Genomic DNA, 12,482 nt, shown 5'->3' with positions numbered 1-12,482 from the left:
ATCAGCCAAATCTGGCATTGTTTGTTTCAGTTATATGGAATCATTGTGTCCGGTCCTTGAATCCTCTTTATTATACCCTCATTTCCCCTGACTGAAGCAACCTCTGTAGCAGAAAACCCTCAGGAGCCATAATTTAACAAAGACAGCATCCAAACTTGATACAACGACTGTATGAATGAAGCCAGTAATCTGGGTATGGTTAGAGTTGAAAAAAACCATAATTTCCAATGGACAAAATGAAAAACTACATTTGATAATAAATCTTCTTTTTATGAGTAGGCTTAATACTCTTCCTCTTGGTACAAGAATGTAATACTGTCTTCCTTGCCAAGAAAAAAAAAAAAGGACTGAAAACCCACACGTGACAAGAACTGTAAAACACAGAATACAGATACACCAAGCCTTTTCAAAAACTTCTCATTAAAAGTTCTCCCAGAGTTTTTAAGAACATCAGTGCTTTAAATGAGTCTTCAGAAAGGCAGCAGAAGTCAGAGACACACCAGGGCTGGGGCAAAATGAGACAATTGCACAGGAATTGCTAGAAAGCCCCTCCACACACTATACTGTCACAGGAAAGCAACAGGCTGCATGTGTGCAAGCATGGCAGTCACACACAGATCTCGGGCTGGAAGATACCCACACCACCTTTTTACTACCAACAGCTGAGAACCCAAAACTAACTGAGCTTAACTGAGGGTGGTGTTTGCACCCAAACCCAGGCACTGCTGTTTTGACAAAGTGAACAAGAACAAAACTGCTGCTTCTCCTGTTTGTGCGTTCGAAAGGTGCCCACTACAACAAGCTCTCTCTGAAGCCATTTGGCTGCTCACTTTTAAAATCTGGGGGCTCTGTTTTGGTTTATCTAACACTGAAATGCTACCAACAGAAACCAAGTTCACACTGAGGCAATACTGCAACAGGCAAAGCAATTTTCAGAAGCTCTTTCTGTAGAAGTCAGTATCAGGTCGTCCAACACGCTGACACAGCTAGAGCAGTTATTTTTAAACACAGCCATAGTCTATTTAACTAAAGCATCTTTACTCTGACTGAGCCAGTATTACTTTGATAAGACTCCTTAAGTCTCTACACTGAAGCCTACATATCATATGAAACAGAGCAAATGCAAACTTTGGAAGACAATCCTCCTCTACAGCTAGAAGAAGAGAAAAAAGGAGAAGAAAAGTGCAGAAGAAAGCTGGGAGGACCTGGCAGTGGAGACAATAAAGTGCTATCTGCGGGACAGCTGTTCACACTGAGAGCTTCTATCACCCACCACCTGCACAGAGATGCCCTGGAACGATTTCAGACAACTCCAACAGCAAAGAGCTTTCTGCTGTTAGGAGCTCAGCATTACACTCCTAAAACAATTCTTCTGCCAGGTTTTCTTACACATTCTTTACCTGATGAGAACCTGGATGGAAGGAGTAGAGAGGCAATGCCATTGTGAAAGGCACATAAGAGGCTGCAAGCTAGAATTAGCATTTTGGGTGGCTCACTGAGATATGCTAAGCAACTTATTTGTATACATTTTCTTCAATGGAACTCTGAATTCTTTATATATAAAGTTATCTTGTAAACATATGCAGAAGTTCATTACTAGAACCAAGAGCAGCCCCACCCTTCCCTCTCACCAAAGAAAGAATTTGTTCTATACATTTAGACAGCGTGGCCTACTTGATGTAATAAAGTTCTCCTATGGCAGTATTTAGCCTCCACTTCTTACATATAACTTATGAAATAAAAAAAAGCATGAGAAGCAATGGCATACACTACTCAGTAGTGCAAACCTTTGAATTTTACTATAGAAAATTTAGTTGTGCATCTTGTACTATGCATGGATGCTGCAGGCTCTGGAGGCAAGGGAAGGCGGCTGTGGAAAGCAACACCAAGTGCCCAAGACCAGCACACCACACAGGACTGTCACCCACTGGCAGCCACACAGAGCTGGGATGTGGGAGCCACACAGCCTTGCATGCTGAGATTATTTTAATTAAAATCTTTTTGAAATGACGTCGTTTTGCCAAAACATCGCATTGATCCCAGAATCCGCCTTTAAACACGACCGCTCCCCTCAGGTCCTGAGAGCACTGGGAGGATAAGGGGGAACCTCGCAATCTGGGGGCTGCCACACTGTATCTCAGAGCCCAGGGAAATTATTTGATCATTCCTGCTCTCCCACCTCGCAGTTCCCTTGCATGACCCGGCTCACTGACACCTCCCAGCGCCGCAGGCAGCGCCCGGCTGCAGAGCATCACCAGGATTAGGGGCTGGAATCCACCTGGAGCCTGGCACTGACAGCGCCCCATCTTCTTACCCCCCTTTTCCCTGCTTCTCCCCGTTGCCTCTGACGCCTTGTACACAGCCAGTGCTCACTCTACCCTCTCTTGAGTTAATTCAACTTCTTAAAGAGAGGTAATGCAGGCAGAGGGGGGAGAGGAGCTTTTTTGCTGCAATTCACAGCAAATTGCACAAGTTCAGCAAGCAGCAGGGCTTACACAAGAGAGGATGAGGCAGGAGCACAGGGCCAGGAGGGAAGAGCGGGGTATCCCCTTTAGCTTGGTTGTAATGCACAACCCACATATTTCAATCAGATGGAAATCTGTCCTAGAGAGGAGTGACTGCGCTAAAGAGGTGATTATATTTATTGGAACAGTGACATGCAGACTTCTTATTAGACAGGGTTCTTAAATAGGATTACAGGGCTTTAATTTGGCTCTTTAAATTGGTTTTGGAGAGAGAGAGAGAAAAAAACACAAAAAAAAGTTTAGAGAGAGGGTGGAATAACCTTGAAGGGAGTACACTACATTATGCCATGTCAACCATAATAGCTTCCCTAGCACAAATATATGCTTGTGCACATTCTCCAAGTTAACTAATAAACAAAAGACCCATTAAAAAGATAACTACTTACACGATGTATTTGCACACTGCAACCAGTAATTTTGTAGCTTTAGTTCCATCTTTCAAGTATCACTTACATTGACAAGGAACAGTGGCAGCAGTGTATATCACGAAATGAGTAAACAAATGACCTTTATCTGACTTTATTAAAGTAATAAAGGACAGACTTTTTTTTTTACTTACTTCAAAGAGAGTTTTATAGCTAGCTACCAGCAGGGTGTGGACTGAAGCAAAAAAACTTTGAAATGGGTCCCTGTGAAATCTGAAACCAAAATACAGCAGAGGTCACCTCTGTGAAGAACCGCCTTGTCTGTATGTATACTATAAGCAAAGCTCTGTTAGCTCAGCCTCAGTAATAATGTAATTCAACTTAGCCCCTGGGAATAGCAACAACACCAGGTTTCTACTACAAAGATAAATTTACTGCCCACAATATCTGTTACTATATATTTGCAGCATGTTTGATAGTAGCCAGACACTAGTGTTACATGGTATACCTCAAGCTATTTTCTCTTGTTAAAGGCTAGCCCAGGCTATAAATAAATTTTTATTCTTGCTCTCACCATTAGCCAGTTCTTTTTAATCAACATTGCACGTACATTAGTTTTATGCAATATACTAGCTGATATTAATAGGAAAGGAAGCGGTACATGTGGGAGTTTTTTGTTTTAATTTTTAAATATTTTTCCCATAAAGGGGAGAATTCCAACCCTTTTCAACACGGAAACTGATCATTTTCCCAGTGGAGAGATAGAATCTCCTAAGACAAGTATTGGGACAATAAGACCAATATACTTCAGTCTGTCTTGTGGGTTCCTGTGAAACAGTTCACAGCTCGGTGACAGGCGCCATACAGCACTCGAGGTCCTTGGAAAGGGACCATGCACACATTGCTCTGCTGACACACATGGCCTAGGCTGTCTGTTCCTGCAGCTCTAGCACAGGAGCAGGCAGATGAAGCTGCTGGCACTGGAAGCACTGGATGAGCCTGGGCTCCTGCTGGCCCTGCCTGCGGAGCAGAGCTCTCCTACCTCCTGTCCCCATTCCCCACTTTCACCCCGAGGTCTCTTCTGTGTGTTTGCCAAATCTCTCCTCAGATGGAAATCTCCACATCTAAGCAAAGATTTCCCAAAACACTGGACTGAAGTGTTGACCAACCTTGCTGGATGACACCTCTCTGGTACAGAAGAAATGACCACACTTAACGGCCTCCATTGGCCACTTTGGGTCCATTGCTTGAGAGACAGTGCCTTGATCCAGGCAATTGGAGACTTTCAGGCTTAAGATACTTTGAAGGACACAGGATCCCACCAGGAAATATATTAAGTGCCACTTCATTTGATTAGAAGCATTGACATGCAATGAAACACTCATGTTAGGAATGGCAACGAAAAAAACACTTTCTGCTGACCAGACAGCAAAAGTTTCCATTTTGAATGGTGTGGTGCTTGAGAAGAACTAAGCAGTCTTTGAAATCCAGCCTTTAACCAGGAGCTGTCTTAGGACATGTTAAAACGAGGGGCACAGATCTTAAAAAACATCGAAGTTTAAGCAAACACACACAAAGAGCATAATGCATATGCAACAACCCTTTAAAGAGGAAGCAGTATTTCAGTTTCTCCCCAAGTTCTTGGCTCACAGGAAAACAACTGATGTAAAAAGGGAACCAACCCAATCTGCCCCCCTGCCACCTCAGGGCAAATTATCCAGGCACCTATAAAAAAAACCTCCTGATGCTTTACAGCTTGAATGTTTTATATAGTTAAAGTGAGTTGTCTTGAGTTCACATACTTTATGTTATTTGATATGCTTTAACTAGGAAGCTACCTGGATTCATTTCAAGATTTTTTTTTCTGTTTTTGAACTAACCTGTTTTGGAGCACAGACTCTCTCATGCTAGCTCTACACAGATGTATTCAATCTCTCTGCATGCTGCAGAAGTATTTAAACAAAGTTTGAAACACAGTAAAAAAAATGGAGGGGGGAACCTGACTGCCAGACCACTTGGTTTGGTTTCTGCTTTTGTGTTGGGTTCATCTATTTATTTTAAAACACCATAAATTTCAATGTATTTGCAAATTCTTTGGCATTTTTTTTCCTGCTCCATACCAGACCCATAATTTTGATCAGGTTGATAAGGAACAAAACAAACACCTAAAGACGACTTTGCTGGTTACAGACATCCTTGCCTTTACAAAACATTGTACTAGCCGTTATTAAAACATGCATCACAAGTCTTTTTTCTTCTTGAGATGCTCAGAGTTAAATCTCTGCAATAAAAATATTTATGAAATTTTGACTGAGAGATCTACTTTGGACAGTTTGTCTTAGAAGATGGAGTTTTTTGTTCCAAATCATGCACACACAGAGGTATCTGCCAAGCTCTCCAACTGTGTCACTCCAGTCCTTTAAGCCATTTAACACAGAACACGCACGTGTCCTTTGAATGCCAAGTCAGCTACGTGTCAAAGACAAACAGCTCTGCACAGCCAACCCATTCCAATCAGCACATCAGTAAGAAATCTCATTTGTATTCAGTATTATGCCCACTGATGGGAATGGGGGGGAAAAAAAGTAACACATACCCACAAATGCTTTTACAACCTCAGTAACTTTAGGAATAAGAAAGTTACACAGACTTTGGCCTGAAAATACACAGTTTGCCTTAGCGGGGAACAGCTGCTATTTAGTGGGTGAGTTAAAGACCATGAATATCTTTGCCTTCTGCCCTTATGGCTGGGTCCAAAAACATTTAAGTTACCAGAAGTGTTTTGCCCTTGCCTATATGTTTAGACATATTTAAAGACAGTTGCAACTGAAAGCCAGAAATTGCACAAATTAACTGTGAAGACTGCAAAGACAATTATCCCTTAACCAGGTATTTTAGTGCAAAGTTTCATCTGCAATCAAGATCTGAAACAGGATGATGGGCTTGTTGTGGGTACTATCACAATTTAAACACAGTAACAGAAATACATATTGAACTAGGTATTCATTTATTATTGCAGTAATGCTGTATCAGGAGAGCTACATAGGCATGCCAGGTATTATTTTCATATACAAGTTCTTACACCCTAAATCTCAGCACCATCAAAGAACTGTAGTTAATACAGCTGAAAATAATCATTTCAGAAAACTTGATCTGACCTTCCACAGGGCACACCTTCAGTGACTGTACAAAGACTGTATGTTCCAAGAAAAAAAATTTAGGTTAGGTTTTGGTGGTTTAGGATGTACAGAAAATATGGTAGTTGCCCGGTGTGTAGCAATAATTTAAATAATATTGAAAGGCAGCTTGCTTAAAATGTGTTTTACTCCTGTTTTAGCATTGACCAAGAGCCTGGAGAAATTGTTACACAATTCATTAACACTCCTAAAAATGGTTGTGTATCTGAGTCAGGAAAAAACAGAGGTACTTGTGAGGTCAGTACTTTCAAGTTATTGTATTCAGTTCTAGACAGAGCTGGATGCACTGCCTAGTATTGTCCACTGTTTCCGTCCCAAAATTCTATTTTCAATTTCACCTAATTTTTCATGTTAGGCTGAAGGTTGCCTCTGCTAAGTGTCTGCTAGATCTGAAGCATCTGAGCCAAAACACTTCTCTCTTTCTGACATCAGGGCTCCTAAGTATACTTTCCAATGCCGTAATTTAATTTTTAAATTGAGGATATTTTCTTTGGAAAGCACTACCCAGCTTTCAAATACTTGACTTTGTGGCCTTAGTGATGCTCTTTATAAATACAGAGGTTTTTTATATATACATCCATAAAGACTAAAACATCATATGGGTTGTTAAGACAGTGCTGGGATACTGGATTATATGAAATGACTTACATTAATACCAGCAATCTCTTTGAACCCAGCCAATTTATAATTTACATTGCTCTAGAAACTATTTATTTGAATTAAACAGACAACTTCAGTACCAAACTGCTCCCACAGCGTTCTGCCAAGACTTCTAGAGCTGTCCAAAAAAAAAAAAAAAGCTGGTCTACATTTGTAGGGGGAAATATAATATATATTTTTAATTATATTTTTCCTTCCTTGTTTTGACTGTATTGAATAGTTAAGCGAGCTTTACTCATCAAATAAGCTTTCCTATTTTGCACTCTGTTTACCACAGGACACATGCAGGTGTCCTTCCAGGGCTGACATTTACTGTGCATTTGCAAACAGAATATGCAGCTCCACCTGGCCTCTGACCTAGGCTGTGTTTAGTGTAATAGCAATGGATAATATGCACAGGGATATTTGTTTTCTACGAGAAAAAAAAAGTCAAACAAACACAAACCAACAAAACTCCCCTATAATTTAACACTTGAATATATGCCTTAAAAAAAAAATGTTTGAGATCAGTTATTACAAGTGTAGATGAAGACAACAAGCAGAGATTTTCAAAGCAATTCAATGAATCCTCTTTGGCCAACAGAGCCGAGTTCAGCTCTTGGCTGAAGTGCTGCAGTAACTCCAGGTACTCGTTCAGGGCAGCACAGCAGCAATGGCAGCAGCAGCAAACTGCTGTCATTCCGGGCTGCTCAGGGCTGCCACGTACTTCAGCTGCAGAAGTAACTTCAGGAGATTCCAACTGCACAAGGGAGAAGGGATTTACCAGCTGTTAGCTGCTGTGGGTCAAGAAAACACCACGTGAAATGCTACAAAGCAAGCCCCAGCTCTCACACCAGCCCGTGATTTACGGATCTTCACCTCAGCCTGCTGACTCACATGAAACTGCCTCCTGCTTTGATGTCACTCGGATTTTAACACGCCAGACAATACAAGGCAAGAAAAGAGTTTCTTCCTAGCCAAGACCACAACAGTTTAAGAGACCAGAACAATGAATGAGACTATTAGAATATTTCCCTAATTAGCACTTTGTAACAGCTGATTGCATCCTTGTCCAGAGGAATTGACATTACTGCCATAAGACACAAACGATGTTTACTATGCTCCCAGAGTCCTAAATAAACAGATACCTACATCACATTCAGCAGACTGCAAAGATCCAGGGGGCAATAAAACACCTGGAGCCATCACCCTCCCACTGAGGTCTGATTCTCTCAAGCTTTCTCTCACTATCCAACTTCTCAATGAATCTGTAGAAAATGTCAAGCTTTTAGTAGTCAGCATTTTCCAGCTTACTCTACACTTTTGAACTGCCATCCCTCCAGCCCAGATTAGGAGCATGCCATAACTGAACATACTTTCTTATCTAACCAATTAAAATTTGTTTCTCTTAATTAATAATCTGGATCATAAATTATCTGAAAAAAAGCCATGTACTTGCTAGGATATCTTTAAATGAAATACCTCAAAATCCCATTTGTGATGATGTACAATGACATGCGTTATCTTGAATACAGAAAAGAAACAAAAGTGTTTTCCCACATGTCAAGTGACTCAGAGTTAGTATAGAAGCAGAGTAGACTCTGTGGGCAAACAGAACTAATATTAACACACAATGAGTAAGTTACTGCTTGTTCCCTAAGGGTCAAGTAGTTTTTATTCATCTTCATCTGCCAAAAAAACACTGCACAAAAGACAACTAACCCCCAAGAATCCTACCAGAAGCCACACCACCATGTCTCATATGGCAACAGGCATTTCAAAACACAGCTTGAAGAAAAGCCTGTGATGCAAGGGGAAGCAATGCCATAAAAAAATATAGATTGCATTCTTCTAAGTCAATACGAAAACAATGACCAACTCGGTTTTTGAAGCAGCAGCACTATGAAAATGCAAAATTGATTTACAAGGGAAATAATAGCCAGAGGTTACTATGGCTGCTAAAGTTATAGGACGTTTTTAAAGGAAACTAGAATTCACATCCAGTTTAAAAAGTACTACCAAGGAGGCAATTTTATGCACCATCTCAAAGTGAAGCAAGTTATTCCCCTAAATTAAAATTGGTTTTTTTAAGCATTATCATTCCAGCACCATCCACAGCACAGCAAAGACAGCACTGCAGTTTTAACTGGCAATGATGATTTTAGCAAGGGAAAAACCAGCAGCCTTTTGCCTTCTTTCAGTTCAGTTCTTGATCCGTAAAACATTCCCTTACAAAAGGAAACAAACTAATGCCAGCCTTTCTTAAAACAGTTTTCATTTCTCGCCTCTTACATATTAATTTCTCACGATTTTCACTCTTACATGTTAATTTCTCACGATTTTCACAGCAAACAGAGTCTTATGCCAGGTCATCTGGCCTCTAACAAGTGGAGCTGAACAAAAGCAGGCGGCCCCTGCGTGCAATGTCACCTCTAACATCACATGCAACAGGGACCGTTCCAGCACAGCTACACCGAGCCCAGCTGGGCTCAGCCAGCCCTGTCCACCAGCTCGTTCCATAACAGCAAAGGGGCACTGCAAGGGCTGCAGTACACCTTGCTGGCCAAGGCAGTGAAACTGCCCCGTTGGCCCAGATGGCTTCAGTCCAACCACCCTGCAAGCACTGCAAAGCCTGGGGGGTCAGAGGCACCCTCTGGGCCTTCTCTTTGGGTTAGATGATTGTGGGGTACATGGCAGCTTGAATGCACCACCCTAAAATCACCTTTCCCTTAAATAATGTCAGCTGCCTCAATCCTCAGGCAAGAGTCAAGGATAATGACTGATTTAACCAAGAGACCATTAAATCCCCAGATATCCTAAAGCATAGCAGCACTCCATCTATTGGTTGGGAATTAAGGACGTGCTTAATCATCATCATCATCATTGTGCACTAACCTCTATCATTAAACACTCAACCCCTAAGCAGCCCACCCCTTCCTGCCTGGGACTTCACATTCTACCAGCAATAATTAAAATCAAGTAATAATATCTTCTGAGAAATAACGCAACTAATACTAAAAGCATTAACATTACAACATCTAAAGTTAAAACTGCTATACACTAGTGGTTACACAATTATCATTTTGTTTCATTGAGAAATACACACACTTCTTACTCAAATCAGCATTGAGGAGCTTGTCTGATAACAGCCAAAGAGCTCATGCTGTCCCCTGGGCTGACACTTTCTTTCCCTGCAAGGACTGGATGCCACCAAGGAGGTTTGTACAGTTTGTTCACACCCAGCTTCCAGCCAGCAAGGCCACTGAAGTGCCCTGGTGTGTAGCCCTGAGAACTCCCTGGTACAAGGCAAACCCTGGCAGGAAGGCAAAAGGGAGTCTTTCACAGCAGAACTGCTGTCAAAGCAGACACATGCAGAACCTGCCCCGTCTTGCACCACTCCCCCCAAAAGCCACCACCATCCCCTCCCAGCAGATCACACACAGCCATGCTTCTGCCACACCTGGGCTTCACTCCAGTCATCAGCAACTGGACCAGAAGGTAAGCGAGACAGCTGCCCCAGGCACACCAAAGCGCTCTTTGAAAGGCTGAGGTTACATTTGTCAGCTTCATTCCTCTGGTACCAAAGCTCATTTAAGCAGCAACTTCTCCCACACAATTCAGCAATTCCATACATTCATGCTTTTATAACCCTTGGCCATTCATTTTTTGGCCCAGATATTCATTGCCATTGATTTTATCTGTTTGTTTTTTTAAACTTAACTCCTCCACATAGTAGAACTACGCAGATGAGGCACATGCCTACACATTTTTCCTCCACTTGGTATCACATCACTACCCTCCAGACACGAGTCCAGGACATGTGAATGAAAACCAGCAGATTCAGGCTCAACCTGCCTGTAACATAAGGATGCTGAGACAGAAACAGAGGCAACCCACCTCCAGGACCGCGTTGTTGCTTTTGAGGCAGGCTCTACCCTCCTTACAGAGCCACTCCAAGGCTTCCCTGCCAAAATCCCATCGTTTGGCAGGGATTTTCAGTGTCTGCAGACACTGCCTGCCCTGAAGTCTGCAGTGAACACTGACTGATAACTCCGCTCTGAATTCCTAAATAAGCTTTTAAATGCGAGATGAAAACTGACCAACACCGAGGAACAAACTCCCAAAAGGCCCATCGTAAATCCTCATTTCTGGAGCCTAAAGTTCAAGGCAGCAATCTTCAATTTCCTCCTCCCTAAGACAAGCACAGGATGGAGATAATTCCAAACTGCGAGCAGATCAGGGGGCTGTGTGGCCACGGCGAGCCCGCAGCAGCGAGCGGCGCTGGGCTGATGCCGGTCACGCCGGTGGGTCCGCGCTGCCGTGACCGGAATGCCTGAGCCTGCACCGGGAAGCGCAATCCTGCACCGCGATCCACGGCCAAGGTGGAGCTGCGCGCCACTATAAAAACCCCAAATAATGTGGATTTTAAGAAGTTTTCCGAGAGGCGTAGGGAGCCCGGAGCCTTGCGGCGGAGCAAGGACAGTGCGTAGTTACAGCAATCGCTCCCGAGGTTTTATTTGATTAGCGGAGTTTCGGAGCGGAGGCGCATTATTTAAAGCCCCGTCCTCCTCCTCAGCCCAGCGCCGAGGCAGAACGGCAGCACTGCAGCATCTCCCCCGGCGGAGAGCTGGCGTAGAGCCGCCGCCAAGTTCCCCTCGGCCCCGCGGTGCCCCCGCACCGCCCCATCCCGCCGCCGGCCGCGGCCCCGCGCTCCCCCCGCAGCCCCGGGGCGGCCGCGGCAACGCGGGGAGCGCTCGGGGCCTCCGGCCGCCGCCGCCCCCCTTCCCCGCCCGCGGCTCCGGGGCGGCCCCGGCCCCGCGTTCGGCGGGAAGGGAGATCCCCGCTGCCCCGCCGTCCCGTGCCGGTGCCCGCAGCCCGGGCAGCGTTACCTCAGCGGGCCCGCGCCTTTGTGCTGCAGTCCATCCCCGCGCCCGGCGGCGGGAGCGCCAGCACCACCGGGAGCGGGCGGGGAAAGGGGCGGCGCACTATGTGGCAGGAAGGGACACCTGGGCTCCTCCTCCCGCGCCTGCCCGCCCGCCGTGGATCACTATCTGGCAGCCCGCGGGGGCTCGCCCGCCGCCCTTCCCCGGCCGCCCCTCGGCCAAGTTGGAATGACGGCCGCCTTCCCTCGCCCTTCCACGGCTTCCAGCTCGGCCGAGGGGCGGCGGCACCGCCAGCGTCCTCCGCCCCGGCTGCCGTCCATTGTTGCCGCCCGCCCCGCGCCCCGGCTGTACCTGCAGTGCGGGCTGGAGCATCGATCCCCGAGGGGCTGTGCCGCTGGAGAGCGGCTCCGCGGGCGCCAGCGCACGGCTGGGGCGGCGGGGGCACGCGGGGAGGTGTGTGCGGGAAAAGTGAATAAAGAACCCACGCCCCCTAAACGAACAACAACAACAAAACCCTGGGCTGGAAGTGAAATTGTGAGAAATTTAGACAGTTGTTAGGGCTGAAAGGCGGCAGACGGCTTCTCCAGATGGCTCGTGCTGTTCAGGAGAAAGCTCTTTTGCCGAGAGCAACCCTGGCTAAAAAAAGCTGCGCAAAATGCTAAAGTCATATTGGCAAACACTGTCCGTTCTTTCGCTCTCTCTTTTTTTTTTTCTCCCTGTTTTTTGTTTTCTTGGCTTTCTGTAGTTGTTCCGCTTTGCGGCTGAAATCATCCCTGTTCTTGGTTCCCCACCCAAAGTTACTTGGTTTCTCGGTTTCAGAGCTGGTTTTGTTGCATCTGACCGGCTCTGATCAGACGTTTGAAGCCACGGAAG

General features: G+C 44.9%; 1 protein-coding gene across 2 annotated transcripts in view; it reads right to left on the bottom strand.

The window, feature by feature from the left end:
- The window catches only part of ADD3 (adducin 3), a 92,433-nt gene extending 80,436 nt beyond the window's left edge, over positions 1 to 11,997 (bottom strand). Inside the window, exon 1 of one of the 2 annotated variants that reach the window (XM_084210110.1) lies at positions 11,961 to 11,997. The gene's annotated coding sequence lies outside the window, so the exon portion shown is untranslated. Of the gene's footprint in view, positions 1 to 11,615; positions 11,762 to 11,960 lie in introns of those variants that run through there. The other variant, XM_084210109.1, reaches the window with a different exon arrangement.
- Positions 11,998 to 12,482: the final 485 nt, after the last annotated feature.

The sequence above is a fragment of the Fringilla coelebs genome, assembly GCF_963513975.1.
Source record: "Fringilla coelebs genome assembly, chromosome: 8".
NCBI lineage: Eukaryota > Metazoa > Chordata > Aves > Passeriformes > Fringillidae > Fringilla > Fringilla coelebs.
The sequence above is the reverse complement of the archived record's forward strand: the minus strand, read 5'-3'. Positions and strand labels throughout refer to the sequence as shown.